Consider the following 14122-nt stretch of genomic DNA (forward strand, 5'->3'; position numbering starts at 1 on the left):
TATCCTAAAAATTCAACTCGTATCCTAAAAGGTTCAATTCATATCCACAAAAGTTCAAGTCATATCCTAAAGGTTCAACTTATACATAAATGCTTCAATTTATATCCTAAAGCTTCAACTCATACCTAAAAGGCTCAAGTCATATCCTAAAAGTTCAACTCATATCCTAAAAGCTTCAAGTCATATCCTAAAATTTCTATTTATAACTAAACTATCAAGACAATACAAAGATTCAAGGTTCAATTTATATCCTAAAAGTTATATTCATATCCTACGAGTTTAAACTTAAACTAAAAGTTCAATTTATATCCTAAAAGCTTCAACTCATACCTAAAAGGTTTAATTTATATCCTAAAGCTTCAACTCATACCTAAAAGGCTCAAGTCATATCCTAAAAGTTCAACTCATATCCTAAAAGCTTCAAGTCATATCCTAAAATTTCTATTTATAACTAAACTAGTTTTATCCTAAAGGTTCAACTCATTGTTATTTCAAGCATTATTACACGGCTAATGTTAGTTATCCTCTACGTGGGTGACTCGTTGTACTCAAACAAGAGCCACACAACGATTCGCTTAAGGCGTTAAACATTAACATTGTCTTGAACTTTAAGAGAAAATCCAAATATATATACTATCACGTGTCTATATTAAATATCTACCTATAAACTAATCAAGATTAAACTAAAAGTTCAATTTATACCCTAAAAAGTTCGATTCACAAGAAAAAATCATAAACCCTAAAAGTTTAGGGTTTCTTCTCTTCAAACCATTTCTTGCCCAAATTAATAGGTAAAACCAAATATTTTAGCTACTAACAATTATCATAGATTTAATTTAGCTAAGAACAATTAATTTTTAGGGTTCAAACTAGAAGGAATTAAACAAATTAAAATAAGTCTATTTCGAAAAAAATAAATAAAGGAGAGAGAAACCTACCAGCTGGGTAGTGGAGGACACCGACGGAGCTGCTGCTGCCGCCGGCGGGCGTCGGTGGCGCCACTGCTGGAGGGAGACGGAAGGGGGGGGGGTTGAGTATGAGAGAGAGAAGAGAGGGTTTGGGGAATTTTTTGAAGAAAATAAGAGAATGGGAGGGGAAACCCGTTTTAACTCTGTTTTTACAAAAAGTGACCAACCTTGGTCGCTATTTTTGGTACCAAATATGTGTTGACTATTTTGACCAAAATAGCGACCACAGTTGGTCGCTAAATTCTGACCGTTTTACCAGAATAGCGACCAACATTGGTCGCTATATCAAAAAAAAATTAAATTAATTATATTTCAATTTAAAATTTATATTTATTTAATTCAATTAATTTTAATTCAATTTAAAAAATTCAATCAATTTTAATTCAATTTAATATATATAATTTTAAATTGAATTTAAAGTAATTTAATTGTTTAAAGCTTTCAATTTATATCCTATATATATTTATATATATATAAAAGCTATATTCGATACAATATTACCTAATACACTTATACTCAGTGCATATTATAGCGTAAGTATATATATTATATATATATAAGCTATATTCGATACAGTATTACCTAATACACTTATACTCAGTGCATAGTAAAGCGTAAGTATATATATTATATATATATAAGCTATATTCGATAGAGTATTACCTAATATACTTATACTCAGTGCATAGTAAAGCGTAAGTATATATATTATATATATAAGCTATATTCGATACAGTATTACTTACTACACTTATACTCAGTGCATAGTAAAGCGTAAGTATATATATTATATATATATATACGCCATATTCGATATAGTACTACCTAATACACTTATACGCGTAAGTATATTTTTTATATATATATATATATATATATATATATATATAAGCTGTATTCGATACGGTAATACCTAATACACTAATACTTAGTGCATAATATAGCGTAAGTACATATATATATATATATATATATAAGCTGTATTCGATACTGTATTACCTAATACACTTATACTTAGTGCATAGTATAGCGTAATTACATATTATATATATATATATATATATATATATATATAAGCTGTATTAGATACGGTATTACCTCATACACTTATATATACTTAGTGTATAGTATAGCGTAAGTACATATATTATATATATAAGCTGTATTCGATATATATATATATATATATATATATATATATATATATATAAGCTGTATTAGATACGGTATTACCTCATACACTTATATATACTTAGTGTATAGTATAGCGTAAGTACATATATTATATATATAAGCTGTATTTGATATCGTATTACCTCGTACACTTATACTTAGTGCATAGTATATCGTAAGTACATATATTATATATATATATAAGCTGTATTCGATACGTTAATACCTAATACACTTATACTTAATGCATAGTATAGCGTAAGTACATATATATTATATATATATATAAGTTGTATTCGATACGGTATTACCTCATACACTTATACTTAGTGCATAGTATAGCGTAAGTACATATATTATATATATATATATATAAGCTGTATTCGATACAGTATTGCCTCATACACTTATACTTAATGCATAGTATAGCGTAAGTACATATATTATATATATATAAGCTGTATTCGATACGGTAATATCTAATACACTAATACTTAGTGCATAATATAGCGTAAGTACATATTATGTATATATATAAGCTGTATTCGATACGGTATTACCTCATACACTTATACTTAGTGCATAGTATAGCGTAAGTACATATATTGTATATATAGACACACACGCCCGCTTCGTAGTACTATTCATCCCCTGTATTACAAAAGTATTAATGACTTACATTTATATTATTTACATAGTAAATACAAAAGTGATTTTTAATTTTGACCATTGTTGACCAGAATAGTGACCAATTATGGTCGCTATTTATTCATGAATTTAGTTTAGCGACCAAAGTTGGTCGCTAAATTTAAATCAGATTTAATTATATTTCATATAATAATTAAATTAATAATATAATTATTAAAATTGAATAACTGGGACCCAGTTAAGCGACCAAAATTGGTCGCTACCTTTCTTGCCTGTATGTAGCGACCAACGTTGGTCGCCAATTTTATATTATATATATTTATATTTTATAGTTTTTTCCAAAATAATATATAATTATTAAAATTTTGTAAGCGGGTCCCACTTTAGCGACCAATATTGGTCGCTAATTTCAGTAAACGTTTGACCAAGCAAGTCTGACCAATCCAGTCAATATTTTGACTACTTTAGCGACCAACCTTGGTCGCTATTTGGTTTCCAAAATTTATTTTATTATTTTTGCTAGTTTAGCGACCAACTTTGGTCGCTTTTTCCCATAGACCAAATTTGGTCGCTATTTTTTGGTGCTATTTTTTGGTCGCTTTTTACAGGAATTCTAGTAGTGATACCCCTAACCTAAGAAAAACCCTACAAAAGCTAACCTATGGACCGAACGCCTAAAAGCTAGGAGGAAGATCAGCTGTTTTCAAAAAAGGAGACCCCTCCCTTTACGATTTTCATCTTCTCCAGCAAAACAATGACCTAACGCCTAAGACCTAAGTTTCTTCTTCAACCAGAACACACTTGAAACCCCAGCCGTTTACCCCATCTTCACCTCCATGCTTCCTCACCTCACAGCAACCTAACGCCACGCTACAACCACCAACTGCCGTCGGCCGGATCTCCCTTCAACTCACGCCCCAACAAGTAAGAGAACCCCAAAACCTGTACCATCTTCTTCAACTAAACCCCTAACACCCTAAGAACCTAGAGCAACTTCGGTTCGAATCAGGGGGTATGTTCTCTTATGTTTGTATTCTCCAGATTTGGTTTAACGTGAAATCACGATTGCTTCACCTTATTTGTTACTATTGTTTGGATTTGTCTATTTTAATTAGTCTCAGTATGAGTAAAGTGCGACCCTGTTCATTTGTTCGAAGCTGCTTGTTCACAAATACAATCGCTCCGTGTCTCTGCACTTTATATTGTAGGTATCAATCAAAGTTTGTTGTTGAACAACTAGAAATGAGCATGTTATTTTTGCAAATAATTTGAAGCAGTTAGGGTGTTTACTTATCTTGTTGATTAACCTAATTAATGTGAATATGCTGTTTCATGTAATCAAATTTGTTGTTGGTTAGAGTAAGTAGAAATGAATGAACTTTTACATGTTGTATGAAGCACTTCTGAAGAACATCCAAGAAAATTAAATGCCTATACAATTTTACACACACTATTAAAAGGTAAAAAATTAAAAATTATTCTGTGATACATGTATTTTAAATCAATTATGAGGAGTACGTAGTTAGTTTAACAACTCATGTTTAATTGTGGCTCTTTGAATAGTTTGTTGGATTAAAGACGGTTAATGACTTGAACATGACATTAGTTGGTTTGGGTTTAAAAGTTGAATAAATTATGAACATCGTAGTTTGCTTTAGGCACGTAATTAACTCATTACAATTACGGGTACGGTTCCTGTGACGTAGTTGTGATACTTAATTTCAAATTAGCTCTAAATATGTATCCGTAGTTCACTTAGTTGAGTGCATTTCCTTTAATAAAATTGAGGTGTGCCATACAATCACCTAGTCTACGGCCCTCACATCGATATCTTAATTAGTGTAGAAAATGACTTGAAATCTCGTAGTTTGCTTTAGGCCCGTAATTAAATTATTACAACTACGGGTACAGTTCTCGTGACGTGGTTGTGATACCTAATTCCAAATTAGATTAAAGTAGGAGTATCTTTAGTTAGCCTCCAAAACTGCAAATCTTTTTTTTCAAATAAATTGAGGTGAGCCGTACGCAAGCAAAACCTATAATCTACGGCCCTCATACTAATTATCTTATCTAGTGTAAAAAAATGCCTTGAACTTTCGCAGTTTGCTTTAGGCGGGTTAATTAAATAATTGTCATAACTACGAGTATGGTTCACGTGACGTGATCGTGACACCTAATTCTAAAATCTGGGGTACATTTATGTGACCCAACCACAATTTAATCTTGATAAATAAATAAACACGTTGTGAATCGTGGGTACGGTTCCCGTGATATGATTCGCAATGTGTAATCAAATAATTAGTTGCATAACAATTGGATTATTAAAAGCGGTTTAAAAGGAATAAAATGCACATAGGTTTCAAAGATGTTTTTAAAATAAAATAAATAGGCCAATAATAATAGTTGAGCAGCCGTGCTAAAACCACAAAATCTGGGAATGCCTAATACCTTCTCTTTGGTTAACATAATTCCTTATCCAGATTTCTGTGTTCGTGGACTGTAAAACAAAGTCAATATTTCCTCGATTCGGGATTTGAACCTGTGACTTGGGACATCATAAATTATCCCAAATGACGACTTTGAATTTTAAATAAAATAATCTCGTTTCAATTGTCACTTAAATTGGAAAAAACTTCCTTATACTCCCTTCCGGGGGTGTGATAAAGGAGGTGTGACAGTTAGTTTTACAATTTAGATTAATTTAGGGTTTAATTTAGTTTTTTCATTAATTAAAGTAAAGGAAAAGAAAAATAAAAGAAAAGTTGATTTTTTTATAGAGAAAACGCTGTTTTAATTGGGCCAATTATGCTGAAGCCCAAACCCCCTTTACCCCAAACCTGCCCAAGTTCCCTCCGACCCTATCCAAATTAGATACCTGGTCCAGCCCCGCCTCACTAAATCCAAACTATGCCATTTCTAACGCCTTCATCTCAACCGTTAGATCATTGAGATCCAATGGCTCGGAACTCATCACTCCCCAACTATATAAGTGTTTGAACCCCGGTCAAACCCTAGAGACCTTTTCCTCATCTCCCTTGTCCCCAAGACATCAAACCCTAGTCGCCCTTTCACCCCTCACCGACTCTGCCTTACTCCGCCGCCGAAAATCGCCCACGACAGTGGACCACCTCCAAACACCACTAAATTAACCCACCAGAATCCTTGTCATCTCCTCTTCCCACATCCCTAACCCATTCCCCTCGAATCCCTCTCAAACCCTTCCTATTTCAGATCTGAAATTCAAACCTAAAAACCCTAGCTCACCCAAATAATCCCAAACTCACATCCTATAATCACCAGGCCTCCCCAAACTCAAAACCCTTAACAATTTTTCCCAAACAATCTCTGGAACTCGCCGAATCTTGGATCTAGGTTTAACCTAATTTTGGAGTTTGGGGATTTCTTGGAAGTTTCTATTCATCTTAGCTAGAAACTTGCCCAAATAGGTTATTCTTGACCAGAATGTTCGTTTGGGTCAGTTTCAAGCCATGTCGAAACAATCTGAGCCTCGCCGGTCTTCCGCCTTTGATTTTGTTGATCATCTTGCTGATTAAACCGGTACTCCCTGGCCTTTAGTCATTTATTAATCTCTGTTCTGTTAATTATTTGATCCGCCATTGGTGTTATTTGGGCTTCATGTTTAGATAATTAGGGTCAGACGAGTCAAATGATTTGTTTAGGGTACTTGATGACAATTTGGGTTTGTTTTCTGTTTGATATTTAGTTTCTATACCTGTTTTCTTTGTTTGGTTTGAGTCAGTTAGGTTAATCCCAGCATTTTGTTCAATACTTAGTTAGACGTTTGTGATTTCCCCTCTCAGTAATCCATTGACAGGCTTTAATAACTTTTCTTTTGAAATTTGTGTTAGTCTTAGGTTTGAGTCATTTCTGTTTCTGTTCATGGTTAGTTTGGTTCATGATTATTGAATTGAAGCATAGTTTGAAGGATTAATTGCATTTCCGTTTGTCTTTTGATTCTATTTTCCAATGCTTGCCTGCTTTGTTCTTGTTTGCCATAATTTGCCAATCCATAGAAACTTAGGAGAGGTTAATTGAACCATTAAAAAACTGAAGGTTTTAAGCTTGAAATGAGATAGGGACCTTTAGATAAATCCTACACTTAGAAGCTTCTAGAAGAGAGGGAAGCTATCCCTATTTGGTTAGCACAAAAATGCTGAGCCAATAGGGGATAACCAACTGTCCAGGTGGTTAAGAAGATGCCTTTTACAAGCTAGGAATATTTCCCATTTTCTGTTTTAAGCACATGGCCTTAGAGGCCTATAAAAGAGTGCCCTTTCCTTCACTTTAAAAATAGACTAGGAGCATCATTTTTCTACACTAAAATTATGAAAAACTCATCAGAAATCTCGACCCTAGATAAAAGCCCCCAATGTTCTTGCATTGTTTGAAGTCTTCTTCTGATTTTCACAAAAAATATTAGAAGAACTCCTTTGAAATTCCTGGGTTTGGATCAAGGTTGAAACATGGTTTAAATGGTAGGAGCTATGATGTTGCTGCTGGATTTCTATTTGTTTTTTTCATTTCTACTGACTTCAGGGGGGTCTTTTTCTTCTATTTGTTATATTCAGGTACTCCTCATGAGCTTTGAAATACAAAAGTGAAGAACAATATGCTTGGTTTGAAGTTGAAATTCCAGAATTTGTTTAGTTTAATGTTTGCTTGGTTTCCTTCTTCTATTTGTAGTTCTCTTGCCATTTGTTTAGATTTTCTTAAAAATGATGTTTAGTTTATCATTCAGTCACATTGCCAGGCTTGAAAGATGGAGTTGTTTAATCGTTTCATATGGATCTGAACAGTTTGGCTATACTCAGGGGTTGTAATATTTGGGAACTGTTTTAGAACTATTAATCATATGATATTTGTATATGTTTGAATGAAAACCTTTAGCTAAAGTTTAATGTTATTTAGGGAAAGATTAGTACATGATTATTTCATATTAGTATATAATAAGTCCCCAACGTCAAAAGCACGTGATGTAAACAAACGTTCCTACTAGGGATCCAACATGAGGTTTTGTTATTCTAAGTTTAAACTTGGGATTGTGTCCGTGACCTGGCTTACCAGAGCTGTGACACCTCCTTTTTACTATCCCCGGAAGGGGTATAAGGGAGTTTTTTCCAATTTAAGTGACAATCGAAATAGAATTATTATTTAAGATCAGAGTCACCACTTGGAATAGTTAATGGTGTCCCAAGTCATCGGTTTAGAATCCCGAATCGAGGAGATTTGACTCTGTATTAATGTCTGCAAAACACAGAAATCCGGGTAAGTAATTCTGTTAACCCGGGAGAAGGTGTTAGGCACTCCCGAGTTTCGTGGTTCTAGCATGGTCGCTTTGATCATGCTTGGCTTAAAAAAATTATTTGATTACTGATTTTCGAACCTATGTGCATTTTCCTCTTTTAATTGCTTTTACTCTTGATTTATTCATACTTAAGGAATTATCTTAAAACGAGTCACGCGTACGTGTACTCATTTTGTTTGGCGCGTCAAGAATCATGTCACACGAACGTGTCCACAATTAATAACGCTTTGTTATTATTAAGAAAGCTTAGCCGAAGTTGCGCGAACGCATACTCTGATTTTGGTTTTTAGAATCGTTATTATGTCACGCGAATGTGTACACAATCACAATTATATTTTAAACGCGCCTAAAGGCTTTTCTACGAATATTCATTTTAAATAGCTAAGCTACAATATTTGTGAGGGCCATGAGTGATTTAATTAAGATGGCACATCTCACCCCCATTTTATGAAATACCTAATTAGGCCTAAGGGTATTCATACTTGCAGAGGATAAAAAATGCACAATTATACATGCTGGGAATTGGGCTGGAACCAGGCCCAAGAAAACGGAAGAACGGGAAGATACAACCTAATTGATTTTGGATGGTTCGATTGGGCCAACATTGAGCCTAATTCTTTTAAGACAAATTCCTAACATTTGAGACTCGTTATAATCAGATTACAAACATGCTTAACAACACCCATCAATGAATTTGACTTAAGCTTTGAATCAAACTCCACATTGAAATACTTTTCTTATTAAATTAACATAAAACTAAGAAAAACAAGCTAATGCCGAAGACTTTTGGGCTCCAAATTGAGCCCACAACAAAATAAGATCGGTTGGTCATGGCTGCCTTTCTTGGGTCAATGTTAAGCCCAGCAGTACCTAAAATTCTCCAGCACTAAGACCTTTAGAAACTTAGCTTCTACAACTAGAAACACAACAATTTTCAAACACATAGTTACCCAAATTATAAAATTATCCGTCAAGATGATGACTTATTGTAAAAAAAAAGACAAAAAATATATTTTCTCTAAATTAGTTGTTTTTTTAATTCTCGCCCGTATCCAATCTGCCCGAACTACGCATACCTGATTCTCGTCTTTCGGGGCATAATACGTAGGCAACCTACATAGGGTCCGGTCTTCCTAGTAAATCTTAGGTTCTTGGCTTGCGGGGTCTTAGCCAAATTTTGCACTTCTAGCCACCTTTTGTCCGCATAAGCCATTTTGCAAAAAATAACCTCAATCATGTCTTGCATGCATCCAATAGGGAGTGTTATTGTCTCATATAGTGATCTAAATCTTTAACTTTATTTGGTCTTAATTTTCTGATACAGGTGTGGGTCTACTTACCGGAGTTTGAGCATGACGCCCTAGGACCATCCAGTCAGGATCGCTCGTTCAAGAGTTGCTTAAGGAGATTTTTTTTTATTTTTATATTTTGAGTCTGTTTTTCTTTTTTATGTCGTCTTTTACCTTCTAGTTTTGTACAGTAATGTCGAGTCTTTTGTTGTTGTACTTTCTATTTTGTATCTGAAAAAGTGTGTAATAACTCAAAAACCAAAAAAAAAATATTTTGCGTTTTATGTGTCCGTTAGAAGTTTTCTTTAGAATACTAATTTTAAAAATGAAAAAGAAAAAATTTATTTGAGGTGGTTTTCCTTAGGAAGTTAATATCTTAGAATAAAAAATTTATTTTATATTTACATTAAGGCTAAAAATTTAAAAAAAGAAGAAGAGAATTTTCTTTTAGTACCTCTTTAAACAGTTTTCTTTAATGTATTAATTTCAAAAATAAAAAAAGATTTTCTTTTGAGGTTCTTCTTTGGGAAATTAATGAAAAATGAAAAAAATTCTTTTTATTTTCATTAGAACTTTAGGATATTGCACATAGAATAAAAAAACATACTTTATCTTTTGTTTATCTTTAAAGTTTCTTCCTTAGGTAATCAAAAACTAAAATTCAAATATTTTTTTATCTTGTTCATTTCTCGTTTCGAAATCTTTCTTCAGGGATATCAAATAAAAATTCAAAATATTTTTCTTTGGTTCATTCTTTAGATTTCCTTCCTAAATAAAAGAATAAGAAGATATTTCTCTTCTAGGGGTTTTTCCTTAATAATTTCTCATAGAGTATCTGTTTCAAAAAGAAAGAAAAAAAGAAAAAAATATATGCTCGTTTAAGATTGGGTTTAGAATAGATTATAGAATATTAAGTTTAAAAAAAAAAAGCGAGATTTTCTTCTTTTTTCTCATCAGAGTAGTCATTAAGATAAAAAAAGGGAACATTAGTTTGTTTACTTTATTCCCAATCTTCCCAAACTACGCAAAGATCCGATTCATGCAGCGTCATGATACGTAGGCAACCTACATAAGGTTCGATTGAATCATTTTTTTATTTTATTAAAAGAAAAAGGAAGGAAAATGAGCAAGCCAAGAAGTGCTAGAAAAGAAAAGAAAAGAGAACATTCAAATGGACAAATTGGGATGATGCCAAGTGACCTTGTGACCCTCGAAATCATTCTTGAACTGTTAATTGTTGCTAGGTGCATAGCATGTAATGTGATATTTTTAGCAGTTAAATGCCCTAACGCTAACATGATGACTTCATTTTGTTCCTCTTTGTTATCCTCATTATAGCAGAAGAAGGGTGGTTGGTTTGTGGTTCTTAAACTTGTAACTCTTCAATACAATACAAGGTCAAAGAGCAAGGTAGCCATGTCTAGCAAAGACTTGGACATAGGAGTTTTTGACCCGTCGAAGGAGTTTGTGGAGTCGGAGTCTGAATTGAAAGGGGAGGTCCAAATATTGAAACAATAGATGGAAGAAATGTATCAGTCTTGGATCAGGGGGAATCCTCCACCTTCATTCCCTGCTAACTACACTGAAAACCCTGCAACTATCCCACCACTATCACAAATCCAGATTCCCACTGCTGCTGATATCTCCCCAACCTTTTCACACTCTACCTGCCAAAACCACCTCATATCACGCTCCTTTGGCCACTCATGCTCTTGTAGCTCCTCCTCCAGCTAATTTTCCTCGATCCTCTAACGAGACTGTGTTCAAAGTCCCCGATGCCCAATACTATACTCCAGAACCAACTTTCAAAGTCTCAAATCCATACTCTCACGCTCCTCATTTTGAGCCTCCCGGTGAAACTAAAAAGCCTGCTAAGACAGTGGAGCAAGATGAGATATTCAGGAAGGTGAAAATATTAGAGCAGTCTTTAACAAACATGCAAGGGATAGAAAGCCAGATGAGCGTGTCTTACAAAGACCTGTGCTTGTTTCCTGACATCCAACTGCATGTTGGGTTTAAGATGCCAAAGTTTGATTTGTATGATGAACATGGAGATCCCGTGGCCCCTTTGAGAGGGTACTGCAGTAAGATGAGAGGCGTCGGTGGGAAAGACAAATTGTTAATGGCGTATTTCAGTCAGAGTCTAAGTGGGGCAGCTCTGAAGCGGTACACCCGCCAAGATGCTAGCAGGTGGTACATATGGGACGATATGGCTCAGGCCTTTGCCTGGCACTTTTAGTACAATATAGAAATTGTCCCGGATCGCATGTCCCTAACCAAGATGGAAAATAAGCCTAATGAAAGCTTTAGGGAATACGGGCTCAGATGGAAAGAGCAAGATGCCAGAGTCAATCCCCCGATAGAAGAAAAAGAGATGGTCGAGTACTTTCTTCAAGCTTAAGAGCCAACTTACTTTGGGAATTTGATCTCGGATGTGGGTAGGCCTTTTAATGATATGGTACAAATGGGAGAAATAGTAGAAGATGGGCTGAAGTCGAACAAGGTCATCTATACTGATTTAAAAGCCACAACACAAGCAATTCAGAACGACACAAGAAGCTTGCTGGGTCAGAAGGAACATGATGATGTTGCCATGGTTGTCTTAGGATCACGGCATGGTCCAATGGGTCCGCCTCACCAATATACCAAGCCTCAACCCCAACCCTAAACCTATTCCTGAGCTCCACATAATCCACCTCAGTATTATCCTTCGAACAATGTCCGGTCATCTGTCCAACCACCGGGTGACTCCTTATGGCGAGCGCCAGTACCGCATAATAAAATCTTGCCTTCACAACATTTTCGAGCACCCAAAACCCCTAGAAAACAGGGGCAGGGAGGGGAACAAAGGCAAAGAAATAGTTTCACGCCAATCGAGGAGTTGCACAAGCTTGTTTGAAAAGTTAAAGTATTCTGGCCTGATTGAGCTGCTCTTCCATTATACTCTAGACCCATATGCAAAAGGTTTTGATCCTACTGTACAATACATGTACCACTCTAATGTCCAAGGTTATAGAATTGAAGATTGTCGTGTTTTGAAAAGGGAAATACAAAGAATGATTCAAGAAGGGATAGTTGTGATCCAGGAGAGTGACACCCAGAATATCACGTAGAATCCTTTACCTACACATGATGATGCACACTATATGGGGATGATGCGTGGCAACGGGGAGTATGATAATCCTCTTGGGAACTTGCTGACTGAAGTTAATGATGTTGAAATTGGTAATTGTCTTGGTGATATTGATGTGGAGCTCAGTGGCTAAGATGCCGAGCTTGGTAATTGGAAAGACGCTCCTTTCTTGGATAGCTGGGGAGGAGTCTTGGTGGTTTATTTTATTGTCATTTCTATTGTCCTAGTTATTTTCAGGGTTGTAATCCGGATATTGTCTTATAACTCAAACCCTTCTATCCTTTTATTTTGCCTAGTTTGTTTAGTCGTAATAGCTCGTTTAGTGTTACTTAGGTTTTTCCAGGGTTGTAACCCTAGTGTATTTTGCTTTTTTGTTGTTTAAACCCTTCATTGTCTGTCTAATGCAATTTCCTATTTCCTGTTATTTCTAGTCAGTTTGTTTAGCTCTCTTTTCCTTTTATAGTCTTCTATTGCTGATTCTAGTGACATGACATGAACGCGTAATTCTCAGTCTGGTCTTAAAAGTTAGTTTAGTCATGAAGCAATGAAACAATTTTGAATATGTTAGGGACATTTGAGGGAAATAAGTAAAGACATTTTGAGATCATTTAAATCCCGAATTGTGTAAAACTGAGGTAGATAGAACATAAAGAAGATACTACGAAAGATGGTACAAGGGTCTAGGGAATGGCCTGAAAAATTGCCTTTTGCTTTGCTGGGTTACTGCACTACTGCTCGCACTTCAATAGGTGCAACTCCTTATTTGTTGGTATATGGTACTAAAATAGTGATACCCACGAAAGTTAAAATTCCATCCCTTTGGATTGTTGCTGAAGCTGAAATTGATGATGATGAGTGGGTCAAAACCTGTTTGGAGAAATTAAGTCTGATTGATGAAAAATAACTAGCGGCAGTGTGTCATGGTCAATTGTATCAGAAGAGAATGGCAAGAGCATACAACAAGAAGGTGCGTTCGGGGAAATTTGAAGTGGGTCAACAAGTATTGAAACGCATCCTGCCGCATCAGGCTGAAGTTCAAGGCAAGTTTGCTCCAAATTGGTAGGGGTCGTTCGTGGTAACGAGAGTGTTGTTTAATGGTGCTTTGTATTTAGCAGATGTAGAAGGCAAATGTGCGGATATGACTATCAATTCTGATGTAGTCAAAAGATATTATGTATGATTTCTCTAGTTTGTTTAATTGTGTTCTTTATATTTGACTTGCTTTGAAGATTGGAATGACGAAGGCATTTTATTCTGCTATCTAAACACTTTATCCTTTGTTGAGCCTTATTTATTTTCTTTCATATCCCTCTTTTAGAATAAGAAGCAGAGTTTAGAAATATAGATAAAAAAAGGGAAAAGAGGAAAAGAGAATGAAAAGAGAGAAAAAAAAGAGAAAAATACAAAAACAAAGCAATTCCTATGTCATGAACTATGCTTGACCTGATTCTTTTAAGGATACGTAGGCAGCCTCACGGTTCGGTCCCATTAAAATAAAATTTCAAAAGTCACCAAGCAAAGAGACTGGGCTAGAAGTTGTGGTTGTTGTAAGAGACCTGATTCCAAAAGTTGAAATTTTGAGCCC

Source organism: Nicotiana sylvestris, chromosome 8, assembly GCF_000393655.2.
Source record: "Nicotiana sylvestris chromosome 8, ASM39365v2, whole genome shotgun sequence".
Classification (NCBI taxonomy): domain Eukaryota; kingdom Viridiplantae; phylum Streptophyta; class Magnoliopsida; order Solanales; family Solanaceae; genus Nicotiana; species Nicotiana sylvestris.